Genomic DNA, 23,144 nt, shown 5'->3' on the forward strand with positions numbered 1-23,144 from the left:
TGCAGGCAGGTGAGCCTGCGAAATGATTCGGGGTCAGAGAGAGAAGCGGTAGGATGTGTGTTTGGACGAACGATTGAAAACTCTGAAATTATTGTTCATTATTGATCGTAGATTGTACAGAGGTCAAAATTATTGTACAAATACGATAATTATCGTACATCTGGCAACACTGCTGGCTGATGACAGTTCCCACTCTCCCCTGCCGTCACCGTGCCACACCCACTCCCTCCCTTCTTCTCACAGCCATCACGCCCATTTAAGTTGCATTTTTCAAAAAGATTGTGAGCTAGAGGGGGGTTTCATGACCCTTTAAGATCGTTTCTGATGAAATAGAACGGTTAAGATTGAAATTCCGACACATGGTGCTGGCCCGAGAATTTTCGGTTTCTGTGGTAGCACCCCCCCCACCTCCACAATGGTTTCATAGGTGCACTGGAACGATTCTTCCTAAAACGCATTAAACTTTAGTTTACAAAGACGTGAAACTCATCGAGTGGTCTGGGGTGCTCACTGATAAGCTCACACAAAAATTGCTGCAAAAGATGCTTTCCAACAGGTTTTATCGTAGTTTTTGTCCAACTCCATTGACTTGTATTGGATGTTCTGTGAGGTACGGTATTACTCCACCGCCGGAAACGGAAATGGGGTTGTTTGTATTCTTTCTGTAGTCTTATGCAGTTGCGGTATCGTAGGATACGCTATCCAAGCTCTCAATGGAAGAATGTACGGGTGTGAGACGTTTGGAAAAATAGGTCCACAGTTTTACAACGAATGGTAAAACACCTGTTGGAATTAAGCATCTTTTACAGCGATTTTTGTGTGAGCATATCAGTGAACACCCCAGACCACTCGGTGAGTTTCACATTTTAGGCAACTTTGCTTGTGAACGAATGCATAAAAATGACGAGCTGGATACAAACTAATGCAAATATATGGTAACAATCCAGGCATTAAACATTTAGGGTAGACCGTGCATGTGTTTTGTCACTGTTTGCTTGAGGTAGGCTCGTATCCTCTCAGTCTCGACAGCAAACATACTGCTGTTCTTTCTCCACTAATGCATTATACAGAGGCCGCTCTCGTACTGTGAACTGTCCCCATGAAATAAAAATTGACGTTTTCTGGCTTTAAGTATGAATACGTAACGCCTTTCTGTTGTCTATAAACTTTTGTGCTCCAAAATACAAGATTAGCATTTAGAATATATAAGCAAAACTTACAGTCTCTCACTTCCACCAATATGGATCAATGATTTTGATGACATCACTATGCACTTCAGCTTCTCATCAGATTTTCTGTCCAATCAAATGCTCCCTAGAATTTGAAGCTCCGCCCCCTACATTATAAATAGACGCTGAAGCTGTGGCTGAAATCGGTCACTTTTCACACATTTATTACATGGTGACTTGCACACAGTGCACTATATAGGAGATAGGGAACGATTCAGACGGTGTAAATATGCTTTTCATTGGGGTGAATGAAGTCTGGTTTCACGTTAGTGTCACGCGAACCGCTGAAGCTCCTGTCTAGAGACACGATACACAGAGAGGATCATATGTGCAAAAATGTATCAGACCCATTTGAATTCTGCACAGAATGCTGTATTTTAAAGTGAAATGGAGAAGATTAGGAGGAGAAACGGTTAGAGATTAGGAATAAACTGCAGCTTTATCGAGCTCAACGGCTCTGGCCGAGCTGTGATATAAACAATAGGTTATTATCGTAACCCCGGTTCTCTGAAACATCGAGTGGAGAGATATACCTATGGGAAGGGCATCCGTACCTGACCTCTGCAGAAGCATCCAATTGCACCAAGTTTGGCTAGACAGACAGAAGCGTGCAGCCAATGCCAGGTGAGGCCACACCCCCTTACCTACGGGCATATAACAGCTAGGCGCGCTGCTATTCCTCAGTAAGTATTTTGCTTCTCGTGCGGCAAGCGGGGCAAAGCTGGTGGATCTCTCCACTCGATGTTTCAGAGAACCGGGGTTACAATAGTAACCTATTGTTCTCTTTCATCATCTCGTGTTCGAGATCCACCTATGGGAGAGACATGGACAGCTCCCCGATTGCCCAATACACTCACAGTGAGGTTCTGAAAGCCAGAGAAAGACGGTCACCTCGGGGAGGCGATGCCTGACATGTCCATTAATCATGAACCTGCAAAGGTGACGCCACACCTAACTGCTGTGGACAAGCAGGACATGAAACATGCATGAGACACATACATGATAATAACCCCAGCCCACCAAGGCACATAAACTATACCCATAAAGGGAAGTAAATGTTTGGTGACAGGAATGAACATGGCCAGCCGGCCCATTCACTCTTATTTTTTTTATTTTATTTATTTTTTAACAGGGTTACAGGGAAGAGCTAAGAAGACCCCACCCCTAAAACCGAATGCGCTACCGAGGTTCTGGTGACATCCAGCCAGTAGTAACGCACAAAGGTATGAGGAGAAGCCCAACTGGCAGCGGAGCAGATGTCCTGCAGTGACACTCCCCTAAACAAAGCCCAAGAGGCGGCTAAGCCCCTTGTGGAATGAGCTCTGATGCCCCTTGGGGGCTGCACTCCTTTTGCTTCATAAGCCATAGTTATAGCGTCCACAACCCAATGTGAGAGGCGTTGCTTCGATATGGGACTCCCTCTGTGCGGGGGGGCCCATGAAACAAAGAGCTGGTCGCTCTTCCGGAAAGCGTTGGTCCTGGTCATATATGCCTGTAAAGCACGGACTCGACACAGAATATTCAGCTTCTGATCCTCTAGAGAGGTAAAAGGTGGAGGGTGAAAAGCGGACAGCTCCAACACCTCCGAAGTGAACGCAGGGAAGCACTTCGGCATGAAGGCCGGGTTAGGCTTAAGGGAAACCTTATCTCCACTGAGGGAGAACTTAGTGCTCGAGGGGTGAACCGAGAGTGCATGTAGCTCACTGACACGTTTAGCAGATGCCAAGGCCAAGAGCAAAGCTGTCTTGAAGAACAGCAGCTTAAGGGATATACTCCCCAGAGGCTCAAAAGGATGTTGAGACAGCGCTTCCAGCACCATGGAGAGGTCCCACTCCGAAACCCGTCTGCTCCACACCAAAAGCTTGTAAGCTAGAGCGTGGAGTTTCGACGAGCACATGCCGCCCTGACGGTTGATATCAGCCACAGCCGTGGTATTGTCGCACCGTACTAGAACGTGATGTCCCTGCAGGCGAGGCAGAAAATGATTCAGAGCTTTCCAAATGGTTAAAAGCTCTAAATAGTTTATGTGCGCTGAACGTAGTCTGTTTGGCCACAGACTGTGCACCGTTCTGCCCTCCTGGGTGGCACCCCAGCCTGTTAAGGACGCATCTGTCGTCACAACATTCCGCATCGTAACCGCCCCCAGAGGGGTTCCCCGTGCGTAAAAGTCTTCGCTCTCCCAGTGGCGCAAGGCTGCCGAGCAGGCGCGTGTCACTGTTCCCGAGCTGGAAAGGTCGCGAATCGGGCTGAAATGTAGTGACAAAACCCATTTCATGAACGCCCTCATCCTTAGGAGTCCCAACGGCACCACTTGGGTGGATGAAGCCATGAGTGCCCTACAGCCTGAGACATGTGCGAAATTGCACTTTCGCCCCTTCTCTGAACTGCGACAGACAGTTCATCAGAGAGCGAACGCGCTCTTAAGAGAGACGCACTCGCATGGAGACCGAGTTCAACTCCAAGCCCAGGAAAATGACATTCTGACTGGCCGTGAAATTGCTCTTGCTCACATTCACTTGGAACCCGAGCGATGTGATGTGCGCGAGCACACGGCCGGTGTCCTGCAACACCTTCTCCTTTGATTCAGCTATGATGAGCCAATCGTCTATGTAAGTCAGGATTCTCAGACCTGATATTCTCAGAGGTCCTAAGCCCGCCTCCGTGCACAGACAGAATGACCGGGTACTCAAACTGAGTCCAAACGGAAGAACTGTGAATTCGTAACATATGCCCTGGTAGGCGAAACAAAGAAACTTCCTGTGCGGAGGATAGATGCTTATGTGAAAGAAAGCATCTTTCAGATCGACTGATGTGAACCAGTCGTTCTGTTTTATGGCACAGGCGAGTGCGCCTTGTGTCAGCATTCTGAAATTGTATTTCCTCAAATGTTTGTTCAACACTCGAAGGTCCAAGATAGGGCGGAGAGAGCCGCCTTTTTTCGGGACTAGAAAATAACGGGAATAAAAGCCCTGGTTCATCAGATTGGGGGGGTACCATCTGAATCGCTCCCTTGTTTAGGAGAGATGAAATTTCCTCTTTCAGAATGTGAGAGACGTTCTCTTCCGTGTGAGAAAAGAGAATGGCGGTGAAATGCAGGGGTTTTACTGCGAATTGCAATCTGTAACCCTGCATTACTGTACGCATCAGAGCGGGCCAGAGCGGAGCTGTGTGAGACCAACAGGTTTATTTGTGATGCAATGGCGCCATCTAGTGGGCACACAAGAGGTGACATGCAGGGGTTCGGAGGGATTTTCTCTCTCTGCAGTGAGATGAGTTCTCTCTGCGGCGAGAGGTTTTCTCTCCGAAACGAAATTCATTCGATTCGTATTTTTTTGTGTTTTGTATGTTTTGTGTTGGGCAAACACTGGGGGTGAAGCCTTTATTGAGAGAGTGAGGGGAACAGAGTGTGGGCAATGTGGTGTCACTGAGCACTTCAATGAAACTGTCGTCCCGTGGCCTGTGGGTTAGGCAAACGCACAGGGGGCGCCTGGCGTGGGACTGCCTTCCTGGGAAGGCAAAGCTTGAAAGCGTCATCCTCCTCCTTATCGTCACACTGTTGTTGCATCAGTGCGACGGCAGGGCCGAAGAGAGCTCGGCCGGGCTCCACCGGCGCGCCCGCGATGCGCCGTTTCTCACTGTCAGGGAGTCCTGACAGGTTCAGCCAGAGCGCGCGCTCTCCCACCACGAAAAGCGCTATGGAGCGCCCGCAAGCTTGGACAGCCTGCCGAGCGTTACGGAGGACAAGGTCGTTCACCGTGAGGATCTCCTTCCACAGGGTTTCAGAAGGATTTCCCTTTTCCAATTATTGCCCTAATTCTTCGAGGATCTCCGCCTGGTAGGCGGAGAGGAGCGAAGAAACATTAAGGGCCCTGACAGCCACGGCCGAGGACTTATAAGCTGCCTGGTGAACGGAGGCAGTAAAACTGTCCAACTTGTTGGGCAAGACCGGCTTAGGGGCAGCGAGCAGCCCGCCCTGAGCGGGGTTAAGGTGCCTGGCGATGGAAGGCTGAACGGCGGGAGGTTCGCCCATACTGTGCGCTGCCATGTCCTTAACCTCGAGTCCCTTGAGACCGTGTCTGAAGTCGAGCGGGTCGCTCCAATAATTCCTCATGTGCTTCCGCACGCCGGGAGGATGGGGAAGAGTTGTTTCCTCAGGCCGGGAGGGGGTCCCAGCACTTTTCCATCATAAATATCCCGCTCCTGGTCGGTGGCGCTCTGTGGTGCCGGCCATTCAATGTTGAGACGAGCGGCCGCTCGCTCACACACTTCCAGGAGGATGGCTTGAGGCAGAGCTGTGTGGGTGGTAGCCTGGGGAACACCAGAGGGCGGGATGGCCTCCTCGTCCTCTGAAACCTCAAGAATGGCCGCATCCTCCTCTTCGCCAGAACCGGGCGGTTCGTGGACGAGAGCGAGGTTGTCCTCGAAGATGTCCTCCTCGGGGAAGGCGGGATTGGGCTTGTCAGCTTAGATGAGAGACGTTGCGCCCCGGGAGGCCCCCGGTAGCGTGTCGTCATTACCGTGTCCCCCGTCCGAGTCAGAAGGGCTGAGCCTGGTGTACTGTGTCACTGCCACCTTAAAACGGCATTTAAGCAGCTTCCTAGGCAGCATGAGGCAGAAACTGCAATTCTCCGGGTTCTCCAGGGCTTCCCGAGCCTGCTTAGGACCCAAACAGACCATGCAAAGCTGATGAAGATCCTTAGCTGCGATAAGGGCACCACACGCGGCCGGGCAGGCCCGTGATAGGCTATCACCTGGAGAGGCTGCAGGCTTAGACAGTGACATACCAGCGAACAAATCGGTGAAATCCGTGGCGGGCAGCCATGAGTAGAAACGGTGAAAATAGCGAGAGCATGGGCGGCTCCGAATGCAAAGCAGCAGCAGTTGAAAAATAAACAACTGTCACGTCCGGCAGAGGCTGATCTGGCCGATATGTCCTCCCGAAGACACGAGGTGAGCAGTGTAAAAATCAACTGAGCTGTGAGATGCAGAGATCGCGAGAAGCGAATGTCAACTGAGGAATAGCAGCGCGCCCAGCTGTTATATGCCCGTAGGTAAGGGGGTGTGGCCTCACCTGGCATTGGCTGCGCGCTTCTGTCTGTCTAGCCAGACTTGGTGCAATTGGATGCTTCTGCAGAGTTCAGGTACGGATGCCCTTCCCATAGGTGGATCTCGAACACGAGATGATGAAAGAGAACTAAACGTTATTGGCTAAAAAAGGGGAGGAGCTGTTCGATATGTCCCGCCCTGTCTTCCTGTTTCAGTGGAAATGTCATCAACACATTGAATATTGCTGTAGGTTTCTAGGCACTTCAGTGGGACTTTAAAGACAGAGCCACTCCAGCGACTCACGCAACCTGGAAAAAACTATCGATATGGATTTTTACCAGACAAAAAAACAACAACATCAGCATGGGTTTTTGGCAAAACCGATCAATTGGTCGATCTCTAATTCAAATAACAAGAAATCACAATTGTGAGATATAAATTCGCACACTTCGGGGTCAGTGTGTGGGGGCGTCTGGTTGCCTGTGGTGCCCTGACACTTGGAAACAAAATGTGAAACAAAAGAATAAAGTTATCTACCACACCTGAAGGTGTTCATTCTCGTAAATTTTTGTCAATATTTCTCTTATTTGTAATAGAGCTTTGGATACTATATCCAAAGAGGCTGGTGCCCCGGGAGCTTACAGGCCCCATAATCTGTCCTTGTTCGTAATACATAGCAAAAGAGATAATAATGTACCACAAACATATACACCATAAAAGCTACTATAAAGTGTTTAGAAGGCACTATTAATGCCTAGGGCCAGGAACAGATTACATTTCTTGTTTATTTCATATTGTCCCAACAGTCCCTGACAGTTTCGCTATCAAGCACTATTTGTCAATCTATATTAATTTTAAAGTGGCCTTTCAGCTAGAGGCCCGGTCTATAATGTGAACTTAACACTTACACAACACCTGCACATGAATTTTGGCATCAACGGTATTAAACTGCCAACAGACAAGCATATACTGTCAGAGTTAAAGCATTATAGACATTATGACTCTCTGCTTTACCTACATTATGAAGTTACTTTGAAAAAATGTGTATTGTGAAAAGTGCTATTCAAATCAATTTGACATGACTAACAGGTTGTGTGCTTGTGATGTGCTGATATTCTTAATTTCAGTTGTTCTATGAATCATCATGACTGATAAAAAAGAGCATCTATTGGGCCGTTCACACAGTAAACATGTGGATGTGTTTGACTTGCATGTTTCTTTATTTATTTCTTTATTTTCATTTCGAACAACAAAAAAGATACAATATAAAAATACAATAAGTATGTTGCAACATACCGAAAGAAAAAACAATATCTATAAAGTATTATAACAACTATGTTCGAAAAGGAGTGGGATGAAGCCGAAGTTTATTAGACTGTCACGCATGCTCAAGTTAAAAGAACTTACTAGATCTTCATGTTATATTCCTCATTCTTTTCCTCAGAATTGCTAGTTTGTATCTCACAGTTCTAAGAAAAAAGAATTCAGAATTGCTAAATAAAAAGGAGCAATTATCTTTTTATTAATTTTTTCTGTGGCAGAAACAAGCTTCCATACGTTCCAGACAGGTGACGCATTCAAGTCATGTCGGAAAGATCTTTTTTAGGAGTGATGGCGCACATGAACACCACCACAATGTCGTAAATACGAGTGGGAGTTTCTTTGAGCCCCTAGTTTACGAGTTGGAGTCTTGAAGACGTGAAAAACGTGCATGGTGTAATACAACATGCTATTGGAATTATTGTATATATGAGTTTCCTGATTAAAAATGGGACATTAACGTATTTACCTCAAGTCGTATTTAGTACTGGGAAGCTCGGGGATAATTATCCTAAAGAGAAAGTTCCTGAGTTGGGCGGGCCATGACCTCTAAACATTGGTGGAGGGGAGAATGATTGCTGCTGTGACTGCTATTCTCCATTTGTTTTTTTTTCCACAACATCTCCTTGTCTTGTCATTAAAGTAGCCTGGTGCATATTTACATATATGAATAATCATTGGAAGCATATTGTATGTTTTATACGCAGCGAAAATAGACTGTATTTGACCGAAATACCAGAATCAGGTGAATGTTTGCCAATGAATGAATGCTAAATCATTTTGAGTTTAATAAGATTTTCCCAATTAATAGGTAAGAATAAACCTGATTTCCTCCATGGTTCCTGTTCTTTCCGACAACAAAGCACCTGCATGTGATTAGCTAGTAATCATGACCTTAGAAGTGGGAAGTAGGACATTTCCGATGAAGTGACATTTCCAGTACGTGAAGGCAGCATAGGCATGAGAGAAGGTACACCGCCATCTTGTTCCGATTAAAGTAACTTGAACACACCTGACGTCATAAATATGAATTCCTAGGAGGACTTGTTTGCACTAAATGTGCATCCATTAGTGGTGGGGACTGTCCTGTTTTGCTTCACCACGCCAGTAGATGGAGACAAATGTCCTGAGTGAGTCAATGTGGCATATTAGGCCTATACTTAACCGATTCAAATGGATTCATTCAGCAGCGCCACTACAGTGAGTTGCTCAGTACTGATTCAACTTTAGCTTAGTTTGGAACCGTTTTCGTTGGCGGAGACAAAAAGACAATATTGTGTCAAAAAATTAAGTTACTCAATATTATTTTGGATATTCCAGTACAGCACTCTTTCTCATGCTTCATAAAGTCCCCCTGTAGTCAATAATTTGATCCCTTACAACTTTATTTATTATAAAAATATATTTATGCCATAAAATAGCTTGACTGTAACTCGACACCAAGGCCTCATTTAGTATTCGCGGTTCTGTGAATATGCAAATGACCCCCGCCTCCACTGACTCACTCAGCTCAGAGATCCACTCGTTGACGATCACATGTTGATCTGATTGGTTACAAGGTAGTTTGTGACGTCAGAAACACCAGCGACTTCAAACCGTGTTTTTGAGACTGTCTTTGGTTCACTGCAGTTTCAAGGAGAAAATACTCAGCAATGCTGTCGACTTATGAATTTAATCATGGTTTGTCTTAAAGCATATTAAAAACATCACATAGACATATAAACAACAAAAACATTAAAAACTTGATTATCCATTCTTGTTCTCTTTGGTTATTTTCTTTATTATTCATTATTACAGTTTTTTTTCGATCGCTAAACGACAGTGAGCACAACTGGGGCTACATGTGTAAAACTCTAACTACAGTCTGCACAGCAGCAGTTCATGTGGACCAAACTCTAGTTCGTTTTTCATCGCTTGAACACAGTTTTCAAAACTCTACACACTTATCCCATGACTTTAACCACAACCTGCACAACACTGTGGATTTACAGCACTTTGTTCAAATGCTAACACACTGCTGTCAAAACCGTGAAACACACATTCAAAACAGAATAGATTTCAGCCTTGTGCCTTTCAAACACTGCTGATTGCAATTTCAGCTGAAAGGCTAAGCAGTGTCTTGTTCGTTATTTGTTTGAATTACAGTATGCACTTTAAGTTTCTACATGTTTTTTCTCATTACTGTAATTCCGTAAATTACTACAGACTGAAGATTGAAGCAAACTGCTAATTTTCATTTACCTTAAATAATTGTTATGTTCTAAAGATTAAAATAAATCATGTGAAAGAATGTCACTCTTTTCTTTGAAAAAAATATTACTTTGTATAAAGTCACTGAAATTGTTCAAACTGTAAAGATGAAAAGTTTGTATTTTCTGTATTGGTGTTTGATGCTAGTGTATTTACTCTCAGTGTGTTCTGAGTGACAGTGTGTGTTATCTCAGTGAGGGTTGTGTAGTGTTTGGCTGCACTGAGCCTGTTTTGAGCCATGTGTTAATAGTTGTGTTGTTTTGAATGGGTTTTGCAGGTGATACGAACTGTTTAGCTCAGGTGACTGAAGGTAGTGCAGACTGTAGTTAGAGTTTTGCACATGTAGCACCAGTTGTGCTCAATGTCGTTTAGCAATCGAAAAAAAACTGTATTCATATATTTACAGTTGTATTAGGGTTCCCTGTTGAGTTGTAATTCCAACAGACATAGACTTGTTTCAGTGCTATTCTACTAGTTTGAATGTCAACATTTTTCTATGGATATTTCTTTTACATAATCTGTAGTTCTTGTATAGTCTTATGTATATTTTGAAGCATATTTTGTCTCAAATATTTGTCTTTTGTATCTCTTTTATTCACTCTTCAGTGTGACTGACCAGTTTTAATTATTTTTATTATCCTTTTTTAATTATATATATATATATATATATATATATATATATATATATATATATATATACACATACATACATACATACATACATACATACAAATTGTAGATGTGTGCTAAATTTGAGAAAATATACTTTCGGGTAATTCCTCATTTGTAAAAAAATATAAATTATATAAAGTTTAGCTAGGGTTAGGATTATTTATACCAAGCTGTGTAAAATCAATAATGTCTATGGAATGTCCCCATTTAAATAGCTCAGTAAATGTGTGTATGCGTGTGTGTGTGTGTGTGTGTGTGTGTGTGTGTGTGTGTGTGTGTGTGTTTGTGTGTGTGTGTGTGTGTGTGTGTGTGTGTGTGTGTGTGTGTGTGTGTGTGTGTGTGTGTGTGTGTGTGGCCTGGTAAACCCTACATTATGGGGACAAAATGTCCCCATAAGGATGGCAATATCTGAAATCCTTGTTCGTGTGGGGACATTTTTTGGTCCCCATGAGGAAAACAGCTTATAAATCATACTAAGTGATGTTTTTTGAAAATGTAAAAACGCAGAAAGTTTTCTGTGATGGGTAGGTTTAGGGGTAGGGTTAGTGTAAGGGAATAGAATATACAGTTTGTAAAGTATAAAAATAATTATGTCTATGGAAAGTCCCCATAAAACATGGAAACACTACGTGTGTGTGTGTGTGTGTGTGTGTGTGTGTGTGTGTGTGTGTGTGTGTGTGTGTTTGTGTGTGTGTGTGTGTGTGTGTGTGTGTGTGTGTGTGTGTGTGTGTGTGTGTGTGTGTGTGTGTGTGTGTGTGTTGTGTGTGTGTGTGTGTGTGTGTGTGTGTGTGTGTGTGTGTGTGTGTGTGTGTGTGTGTGTGTGTGTGTGTGTGTGTGTGTGTGTGTGTGTGTGTAAATGTCAGACTCCGGAGGGGACTTTAGTCTGGTTAGTCCACAGCTCCCGGCTGAGTGAACACACTGTTGGCTGATCTCCTAATCGTTTTTGCAGGAGTTGGAAAGCAGAGATTCTGGCAAACACATTTTGTAATAAGCAACATGTTACGGGTTAATACATGTACACACATCTTAGTGTGTAAACTGATGTGTGTATCCTTCAAATGACACTAATCTTCTATTTCCCAAGTAAAGTGAAAAAAACAAAAAAAAGGAGGATTTTTTTTTTATATTGCCTTAGAATTTCTGGATCCAACTGTTTAATGGATGCTGATTGGCTCTGTCAGGTTTGGACATATGTTATTGGTGAAATCCTATGAATCACTCATATATGGGCTAATAAAGGCTAAATAAAAGTGTCTTAAAATAGCATATTGTTAAAAGAGCAAAGCATTTCAGTGCAGACCACACTTACAACATTCAGAAGTGGTTTCACCACAAACCAAAAGCAGACGTCATCAACACACATATTAGGATTGTTATTGGTCAATTACTGCACTGGATTTGCAAAATAAGGATGTGTTACTACATCTCTCTCTAACCGGTTCCACCCTAGACAGTGTTTATTTTAACACATAAACTAAAAATTCCAAGTCAACCCACAACACTGGTCATAAATTGCACTTTAAAATTAAATGGTGGGTGTTATGTCTATACAAAGGCCTAGAATTTTCTTTGCGCTTTGGCAGAGGTGTAGAAATAATCATTTTGGCTCATATGAGCTTTATGTATTTAAAGACCTTTATTGATTGACAAATGCAATTTTCCATTCTTTTTTTATTCTTCTATTCTTGTCCTATGGGGAAGAGGAGGATTAAGGCACAAATTCCCTTCAGTTTTTCAGCACATTTCCTCCTTCTACTTCATTTGTTGAGTTAGATTAATGATATTTGAACACTGGGCTTGTATATTGACACAGTGGCAGGAATCTCTTTGGAAATCATTGGATTGAACAGTACGTTCCCCCTTCTCTCTCAAGGCTTTCTGCCTGACGTATTAATTATAGGCTATAGATTATATTCATTTTGCTTTATATCGCATTCTCATCTGTGATTATGTATGTGTGTGTAGATTTGTGTGTGAACTGTGTGTGTTTCTTCACCACATCCTAGGTCTTGTCTGGAGAAGGGCCAGCTTCCATCTGGAGCTTATTGCAGCAGACGCCACAGTTAAGAGCAGGGAAGTGCATATATTGATGTGAATTTTATTTTGTGTGTTCACTATGTATGTGTGTATTGCAGCCTATCCTTTCTCCAAGGCAAGTTAGCTACCTCTTATCCTAACAACAGTGATTAAAACACCCTTAACCGGCTGATAATGCATCTCCAACGAACACATCTTTAACTAATGCTATTCAAGCTGGGTCATGGGAAAAGACAGAATCCAGACCTCATTCACTAGAAAAGCCGTCTGTGCCTATGCATATGGTGCAAACACTGCCATGGAAAATTCACCCTAATGCACTACAGCAGTTTGACTGATTCATTGCAGATGGCAAGGGCAGCGCTCGAGCAGAAGCGCAGCCAAACGCCGGATTCAAGTCAATGCATGATACCGGGAGAATTTAAACAATCACTCTAAGAGGCTTTCCACTGGCCTGTGTTTGCCAAAGGCTTCTCGTAAAATAAGAGAGAGAGAAAGAGAGTGGGGGAAAGCATGACCTTTAGGTGCAATAAGACAAGAACTAGAAGTTTTGCAGAGCGTTTTGATGTGTGAAGTTGTGTGTGTGCTGTGCGAATAAAGGAATATTTTCAACTTTGATGTGGTAAATAGTCTCTAAAGCCTGGAACTGATATCATCCATCTGAAGTCAAAAAGTCCCGGGGGTAAATTATTTGTAATTTTAGCTTTGTACTCATGGATGCATGGATGGATATTTTAGATAGATAGATAGATAGATAGATAGATAGATAGATAGATAGATAGATAGATAGATAGATAGATAGATAGATAGATAGATAGATAGATAGATAGATAGATAGATAGATAGATAGATAGATAGATAGATAGATAGATAGATAGATAGATAGATAGATAGATAGATAGATATGGCCATATAAGTTCTCATTTGTAGTCACTTTTAAAATAACATGTCAAGCATAATCAAACTGTATTATGTTGATTTCAGGGAGAAAAATCCACAGTTAAATGTATAGCGACATGAAGAGGCAACTGTGTTTTACATAACAGCATTGGTTAAAGCTAAACCATATTCCTTCCATTTGTATTTTCTTTCTTTTTTCAGAATGCCAGAAGCATATATAGAAAGACACCACAGAGGGAAAATCTGGATCCATTTGGGTTGAGTGAGATTTATTTGGAAAAGTAATGAAAGTTCCCGAAAATCCACTTCCGCGGTTTTGTTACCACTCAAAAAGTACACTGCAAAAACACATGAATGAATGGCTCAGGCTTTGGCATATTCGGCACTGCAAATATCCTGTTCTTTCTGTAGATTCTTTAAACAAGATGTTTGCTTGGTCAAACAGTGGATAAAATATAGGCCTATTTATATTTTTCTTGGTACATGCATAAACTTAAACTCAGCAGATTAAGAAGTTTCTCTAAAAGCATTCTGCTTCTCAAGTAAATTTATCTTGTTTAAAAGGTTCCCCCCAAAAATGAGAAAATGCTGATTAAGGAAATGTTTTCAGTGTTGTGGTTGTTCAGTGTTGTTCAGTGATACAAAAAGACATGGCCCTTAAACAATCCCATAAGGCAAAATAATACATATACTGTATATACATATATGTTTTTGTCCCCCGAAATACATTTTGTAATATATTTTGGCATTTGACATTTTTAGTTTTTATTAATATATTTCCTTAATTTCCATGCTGTTTACAGCATAATAAAATATATTTGGGCCAATTGAAAAGAGGAAATTTGACTGCAATTTGATGTTTTTATTACATTACCAGGCTGTTACAAAGGGTTTCAAATAAAGCCGCATGATTTAAAGTCATTCAATTTATCATATCATATCACAAATATGAAAATGGGGTGAGTTATGAGTTTAAGCGTAGGGTGATTGTTCAAATCACTTACCGTAAATATGAGCAATGCATTAGAGGTTTAGTTTAGTTCACCCAAAAATTTAAAATCTGTCATTATTTACTCCCCCTCATGTCGTTTCAAACCTGTAAGACTTTCATTCATCTTCAGAACACAACTTAAATCTTTTTGATGAAATCTGAGAGCTTTCTGTCCCTCCATTGACAGCTACGCAACTACCCCTTTCAAGCCCCAGAAAGGTATAAAGACATCATTAAAGTAATCCATGTGACTTAGGTGGTTTAAAGGCACACTATGTAGGATTTTTGGATCAAAACATCCAAAAACCACTAGAACAATGTTATATATTTTGTTGATTTGTGTACTTACATTATCCCAAATGTTTCTAAGAATGTTTAAATCCAGAGAAATAAGCAGTTTTAACCGGGACACGGACCAAAGACGTTATTGTGTTTTATTAGACAGGTGAGCAACTGCTTGGATACATTCATCGATAGAAAACTAATCATTCTTATACAACTCAACGCGTTTTCTTAATTAACCGCGAGTACAATATTTACCATGCCTAATATCGATCTAGCTCACTGCAGTGTGGAACAAGTGTCTCATATGAAGCCCCATTAGCTCCTTTCACACAGCACGTTGATCGGATCACAGATCTGTGATCTGTCACACCTTCTGTGTGAACGCAAACACGACCCGGGATTGATCCCTCAATTGAGCACTCACTTCCTGATGGCTGAGCGACTGCGCAGGCTCAAACTGAGCTTGACGACAGTCTGACAGTTGTAAATCTTCTAGTAGCTGTGCCAAGACAAATCTGAATCACCTAATTCCTCAAATTAGAAATATTTTGGAATCCTCCCACTGAAATATTTTGTCCTGTTGCTTTTATGGACTCTCTATCTATGGGCTATCCCTTGACTTTATGCCTCTATGTCCCCCCGATTGCCTCATAGACAGTAAAAGATTGCCTGCGAGCTTCTCCTCCTGTCTATACGGTAATTTCTCTATTGTGCGACAGAAAGTCGCGTGGTTATGACGCAATCGTTAGCCTATTTTTACAAAAATGGCTTCTACAGGGCCATAACCGAAGATACAAAGTAATTGAGCCTTTTATACATTGTCGTGTTTCTTTAGAAATAAATAATGGACAAATGAAGTCTTTGGACGCTTCAGATGTAAAGTTATTTGCTGTCAAATTGACGCCAAAATGAATGGGAGTCAATGGAATGCTAACAGCAGGTGAAGTTCTGCTACAATGGCGGCCCCCGCGAGGCTTCAGTTTCCGGCTGATGGATTACCCGCTTGGATTTTTACGGGTTGTGTGTGAACGCACTCTCTGATTCCGGAAAATCACTGGCTGTGTGAATGAACCAAAGTCAAACGAACCCGGGTCAAATCCCAGGTCACTTTATCCGTGTATTTTCCGGAATCTCTGTGTGAAATATAGTAGCCGCCGAGCGCACAGAGTAGCATTCTAACAACTTCATCACAATCAAATGTATCTGATAAAACAGCGCTGTGTTTCCCCACATACACATGACCTGAAGAAGTGGAAGCGGCGTCTGCGGCATAATAAAAGCTCCACTGCTCTCGAGCCGTGTGTTGCACTCGTCTCGCATTAGCAATCGCTTCTGCAGCCTCGTTCCGCTCCAACAGCTTTCTTAACGTTAATAAATCTTTAATACATTACCGGTCATCATTGATGGGTGACCACCATCAAACAAACTAAATGTGTGACGATTATAAGTTTGTGTGGGACATGTTACCAACACAAAAACATAACCTGAAACTGTTATATAATGTTTATCTAACTTAATAAAAACATTTGTATTCTGCCTTTCAGCTGATAAAAATTCTTTGTTCTTTAGTCCCTTCCAGAAAACACCATTACATCTCAATGTAACATAACACGTGTTTATTTTACATGACATTTAAATTCAACATCACTGAGCCCAAAGGCATCATGCAGATCACTAATTTTCAAACAGTTCTGACCAAGTCCAACTAAAATCCAACAAAATAAATAATGAACAAATAAAATATAAACAAACATGAATTTAGATCATTGACAGTCTTATATATTAAGAATATATTAAACCAAAAACCTTCATATTTTTTGGTTTATGAAAGGATGTGAACTAAAACAACCACAGCACGCCACAAGTTGATCAATTCTGTTTAAATTCTGTTAAAATTTAATTTACCGAATTATCCATTTGTTTTCTGACAGAAACACATGGAACGAAACACCGCTCCACATTTTGATTGACAGCCGACACAACCCACTAGTGATCGTGTTTACTCCTTTGCTTTCAACCATTGGAAAAGATTTTAAAAACGGCTGTTGTATTTGTACTTATGAAGAAGCGCTGTTAAATATAGGTGAAAAACTACGCCGCAAAAAGAATAAATAAAATGCTTTCTTAAAAATGCATTAGAACGCATGCACGTTTTCTTAAAAACCAACAGACTGATGAAAATGCGGGACATTTTCTCATTATGTGACGTGCGGGACAAGGGGTGAAAATGCTGTGCGGTACAACGCAACGCTGGACGGGTGCTCACACTACCGGACATCCATAAACATGATATTCTCCACCGGCTGAAGAGGTGAAGACATCAACTCCCATGATTCCGCGAAATCAAGGCGTCATCAAGCTACACTACGTTTTCATGTGTTTTCATGCAACAACATCTCCTCTCACATCAACAAAACACACATGCGTCATGGTGCTCTCTTGAACACACGTTTAACGAAAGTCTTAGGGGTTTGGAAGGACATGAAGGGTGAATAATCATTGACAGAATTTAAATTTTTGGGTGAACGATCCCTTAAGCACAACTAAATAACAATCACGCATTACATTGTTCTCTTTTTCCTCGTTTTCCATTTCTCTCTCTCGCTCTCTCTCTCTCTCTTTATTCTTGGTTAAAGTGCATGTTATTTCTGCACTAGGTTTAATCAGGTAAGTGGTTGTGCATGGGCCGCCAGTTCAAAGAGCGCCACATTTCCAGACAACACATCTCTACATGTAGACAAGACCCACATTACCTAATAGCCTCTGTGGAGCTGCGCTGAGGAGCCTGGGAGAGTGACAGTGGGTGGTAATCGAATCTATGGGCACAGAAAACTGGGTGGAGCGAGATGGAGGGAAAGGTAGAGTAATTGAATATCCTCATCCTTGATTGAAAACATCTTGTCATTTGATGATTGTGCTCATTTACAGCCTCCAGCGTGGGACTGAAGATGGGAGAAGGTGTCAGAGGGTCAAGGTCAGGTCTAGGGGAGGTGTGTGTTAAACGGTCAGGGGGTGGAGCTGTGTTATGTCATATTAAGAGGAAATACTGCATCACCTTCTCGCTGACACACCGATCAGGGTCAAGACTCCTGGATATTTGTTGAGCAGTTGTAGTGCTGCACACTTAATTAAATTAGAATAATATGAAAATATCCTGAATTCTGAGGGTATTGTAGTTATGCATTAGGCAGCTATGCATTAGCTATACATTTTTATCAATACATCCATTCCCTGAGAACTGACCCTGTGAGCACTGTGATCTAGCACCAGCAATAATACTACATTGTTGCTAATTGAGCTGGGTGATGTCTGAAACTGTATAATGGGTAAATACCACATTTACAAAGCAAGATACCTTAAAGGGTTAGTTTAGCAAAAAATTTAAATACTCTCATAATTTACTCAGCCACATGTTGTTCCAATCCAAATTTTTCAGAACACAAATGGAGAACTTTTTAATGAAATCGGAGTTATTTCTGTCCCTCCATTGACAGCTACGCAACTACCACTTTGACGCCTCAAAATTTCATAAAGAGATCGTAAAATTAATCCATATGAATTGAGCGGTTTTCCAAATTTTCTGAAGAGACTCGATCGCTTTATATGATGAACAGATTGAATTTAGGCTTTTATATACATATAAACATTCATCAACTCACACATCAGTGTGTGAGTTTTTTGTACATAATATTAATATTGATATGAATAAAATGTGTAACTTGTAAGCATTGCAATGTAAATCACTTGGATAAAAGCATCTTGCAAATGTATAAATGTAAATGATATTTGAAAGCTGATGTTGATCTGAGATGTTGTGATAGTCATTTAAAGAACTCAACATATAGTGCTTCATAGCTGTGGGCCTGTTCTAACATGTGCGCTATGTATCTGAATGACATACATTCATTGACTGTAGACTTCCCTGTTAACTCGACAAAACACTTCCTTTAGCCCACTGACTTTGACGAATGAAGAAGGAGAAAGAAAAGTGAGAAGGAAACAACAGATCATATTGTGTATGCTAATGCTTGATGGGTTTGTCTCATTCACATGCATTCCACCACCCTTTTCTGTTGTTAACACACACACACAGCACACTCTCACACATAAAGCATGATAACAATCTCACCATAAAACATAAAACGTCACGTAAAACATAAACGTCAGACATTGTTACAGGCAACATACTGAAAAATGCTGCAGAAAAAAACCTGTGTTGTTGCAAAGTGCTGGGCGAGCATAAAATTATAATAAATGGTGGGGCGGCTACACATTGTCATGTTGTAAATAAGAAAAAATCTGTATTGCAAACCCCATCCGGTTACTTTTTGTTGTTGTTGTTTTCGGTGCAGATATTCCCAGAAACCCACGGGACACACAAATCAGATCTGAACAGTTGCAATACACAGTGTGGATAGTCAATAATTTAGATCAGACTCCAATCGGATACCCAAATAATAGGATTTGAACGGAGAGAGTGAACATAGCCTGAGGGCTATAATTACACAGAGAAACTAAAGGGTTAAAAAAGAAACAGGTGAATCAAATCAATCAAACAATGAGTCGCTATGACAACAAATGAGAAAATTATAAAAACCATTTAAACAAAAGGGAAGTTTTTCCATTGCGTTTTTCACACACACTTCAAATATACGCAAATACAACTAAAAACGCTGTATTCTGCTGCAAGGTCAGTAGTTGGCGATGTTACTATTGACTTAAAAACGCAATATGCATGCGCAAGAGGATAACGGTATCATTTTCAAAGACTTGCACTTTAAAACCTGTTTTTAAAAGTTTTCATTTTCAGGCCCCCTAAACGTTTTTAGGTGTCGTGTAAACGGCCCCTAAAAGTCCATGAAAATGAAACATAAACCAAACTGAAAGTTACAACCTTGCAGTGATTTGAGTCTATTGTCTTGTTAGGCGAGTTCAAATCCAACTGAAGAGCTCAAATGAGTCTGGAAAATGACAACACTTGAGTGTTTTTACAGTACTATTTAAGAATCAGCATAAAATTGCTACTACCGCCCCGCCCTCGGTTGGAATTCTTTGTTAACAAAAGACAGTTTGTCCTTTGGCACTAACAATTTACTGTCTGTTAAATCTGAGCATAAATCTGTGCATATGTTCACACCCAGAGCCATATTGTTTGTTCAAATGTCAAAAGAAAAAGACAAGTGGGTCATAGAACAGAGAATTGCATGACAGGAGAGTAGAATGAGACAAAAGAAGAGACCAAACAACTTGTCCATTTCCAGTCATCCAGTCATTGTCAGAACTTTATAGTAAAACACACTCCAATTCCAAAGATACAATCTCACATTAAGTAAAAATATTACTGTATATATTGGCCTTTCTGATGAAACTGCCGAAAGTTTGCAATTGTGTTGAAGGAGCACTAAAAGTGTACTTCAAATCTTAAAAGTATATTTAAAAAAAAAAAAAATCAGGCATTTTCTTTTTTTTTTAATCAACACGTGTGGGTAGGTAGGTCTCATTAAAAAAAGCAAAATTTTTAACAAAATCTGAGAAAATCTAGTTTTTGTCAAAGACTCAACTGGATCAGGTTCAGAACAATGATCAAAACACAGAGTGAGTAGATCGAGTCCATCAACACCCTCAAAGCTTCACAGTCGTATACCTCTTTATGGGTCAACATTTAATTCAGTAGCATTAGGCAGTTTTGATTTATATGTTGATTTACTGTTTGATGATTGCGTTATTATTTTACTTGTGTGTCAGCAATGCTTTATTTATGCTTCTTCTTCGCCTGTGGTTTGATCATGAGACTCTGTTCTCTTTCAGAAGATGTGTGATAGCGCCCCCTATCGTATAACAGTGAAAACAGAAAAAACTTCAATGGCAGGGAAAGAGTTAAAAACATGAAACGCTTGTGCTCATAACACGCTTCCTGTTCGCATACAAAATAATTAAAAAGGACCAGATCGCAAAAAAAGGAAAACGTGAAGCGGCACACACCTTGTTAAATACAGTATGGTGAATTCAGGTTGATCTTTTTTCATTATATTGTTTGACCAACTTAACCAATAACTAAGGTTTGTAACACCGGCTATAAGACTGGATGGTAAGTTTGCATTGAGTTGGAAATTAATCTCACTAGCTCGTCATTTTGGTGCATATATGTGCTTCAAGGTGCATTGTGTAATATTAAATGCAATATCATATACATAATTATGTTTTGAGTTGTATATAAAGACCTTATATAATGAACCATTATGTTTTTATTACCTTAGATTGAGCCATTTCTATCATACACAGGTCAAATAGCCATTTTGTGCCGACATGTTTCTACAGTAGCCCTAAATGGACAAACTACTACAGAGCGCATTTCGTCACTATGTTGTTCTTCGTGCAAAGTATAAAATTACATATATATAATAACATATAATTTTACTGAATAATTAAGTAAACATAATTTCTTCATTCATCTTTTTAAAGAAACCTCATTTCTTAACTGGCTATTCTTTGTTGTCTCAGATGACGATATTTTCCTGTCGGCCATCGTAACTTCTTTTTGTTGCAATTTGCAATCTCACCACTAGATGCTGCTAAAATTTACACACTGCGCCTTTAACATCAGCATCTCTGAACTCATTTTAGGTCACGAGACGAGGGTCGTATCTCAGCACAGGAAAATGTATACATGCCAGAGAAGATAACATCATCGCTTGGAGAGTAGAATTATAGCCTAGGCCCACATTGGGAAATCCCATGGGTACATTTTTGATTGATGCATGTTTACTCCATATCTCCACCTCTTTGGTTGGAGAGCGAGGGAATAGTTTGCTTTTTGTCTGTATTTTTTGCGCATTTACCTTTGTATGTTGTTTTTGATGAAAGTAATGTAATATGCATCTTAAAATGATTTGCATTACACTAATGAATAATTAATCCATAATGTGGACATTATGATCTTTTTTTGTTTGTTTTTTGTTACAGACATGTTTCTTTCTGTATGTTTCACCGCCTCAGAAAAATGTTTTGTCAGACTTTGCACTATTTATCTAAACACTAGACATGCCACAGCACATTAAAGCCTATTCAACAAAAACTCCCTGTAGCCAACTCTTGTATTCACACACCACACAACTGACTTTTGCTGTAAGAAGTATCCTGAGCGGTTCAGACCTGGGTTTCTGCCAGCTATGTGCTCGTTCAGAAAACATCAAACGCTTTTCATTTTTGTCATCCTCCCAGTTTTAAAAATATTCTGTCGGGGGAAATGGTGTAAAAGGCTCCCCTGTCATTTTCCTCGTGCTAAAACTGAAGCCAACAGCCCACACCCTGCATGCTAAAGTGTGATCTATAAAGCCTGTCTAAAGTGTGAGATCAAACTGGTGTCATTACAATCAATTCTTGTGCGGTTAGAAAAACTGCTTTCAATAGAAATAAACCAATTTGTGTGAAATACATGATTTATGTTTTTCGTTCTATTTATATTTTCTATTTCACACTAAATGTTACTTAATGTGCACACACCATAAACATCTAATGTTGATTAATTAAAGGTAGGGTAGGTAATTTCGGAGAGGCTAGCAATAGCAAGCTAACTTTGAAAGCATGCGATCCCACCCTCCCTTCAGAACGTCTCCAAAGCCACACCTCCTTCAAAAGAAGTGACAGCAGATTCAGCAAAGCATCACGAGAGACGACGTTAAACTACATCATGTCTCAAAGCACATTACATTACAACTTACAGAGCTCTACTTGTACCACTTGACTGCTGCAGATTCATTTCGGAGTTGATGGTGTTGACAAACGCTTATATCCGACTCTGAGGAAGCAAACAGCTCTGGGTAGAGCGTCACGGGTCGCTATCTAGTAATTATGGTTACAACATGGTGTGAACGCATGGACAGAATGCAATGATCGGACAAAATTTGTTTTGGTCCTGAGACCTCCACAGAAGATATATCTACTTGTTTTAATATTTAGACCAGTTCTATTATTGATTGCTATCAGGATGTGAAGGGAGTTTTAACCAGTATAACAAAAAGTGTTTATAAAACAAATTGCCTACCCTACCTTTAATCATAAATACATATCTCTATAATCAAAAGCTTAACCTTATCCCTTTTCATTTTAGAATTTAAAAAATCCAAATGATTACAATACCAAATATCCCCATTGTAGCTCACTCTTGGTGACAAGTTTGTCCTCAAACATTAGCTGAAAGTAATTCCCAACACACACACACACACACACACACACACACACACACACACACACACACACACACACACACACACACACACACACACACACACACACACACACACACACACACACACACACACACACTCACACTCATTGAGCTGCTTAATCTATCCCAAACAAAGACACAGACAAACATGCCGGAAAGACACAGAAAGGCTGATGGAATGCACAAT

At 40.9% G+C, this 23,144-nt stretch overlaps 1 long non-coding RNA gene across 1 annotated transcript; it reads left to right on the forward strand.

Moving 5' to 3' along the window:
* Positions 1 to 17,466: 17,466 nt before the first annotated feature.
* Positions 17,467 to 21,483, forward strand: LOC143732553 (uncharacterized). Its single transcript, XR_013201136.1, has 3 exons — positions 17,467 to 17,588; positions 17,659 to 17,720; positions 21,355 to 21,483. It is a non-coding gene; the product is annotated as an uncharacterized LOC143732553 (long non-coding RNA).
* The last annotated feature ends 1,661 nt before the right edge of the window (positions 21,484 to 23,144 follow it).

Source organism: Siphateles boraxobius, unplaced genomic scaffold (assembly GCF_051911475.1).
Source record: "Siphateles boraxobius isolate OS27281-9 unplaced genomic scaffold, OSU_SipBor_1 9, whole genome shotgun sequence".
Lineage (NCBI taxonomy): Eukaryota > Metazoa > Chordata > Actinopteri > Cypriniformes > Leuciscidae > Siphateles > Siphateles boraxobius.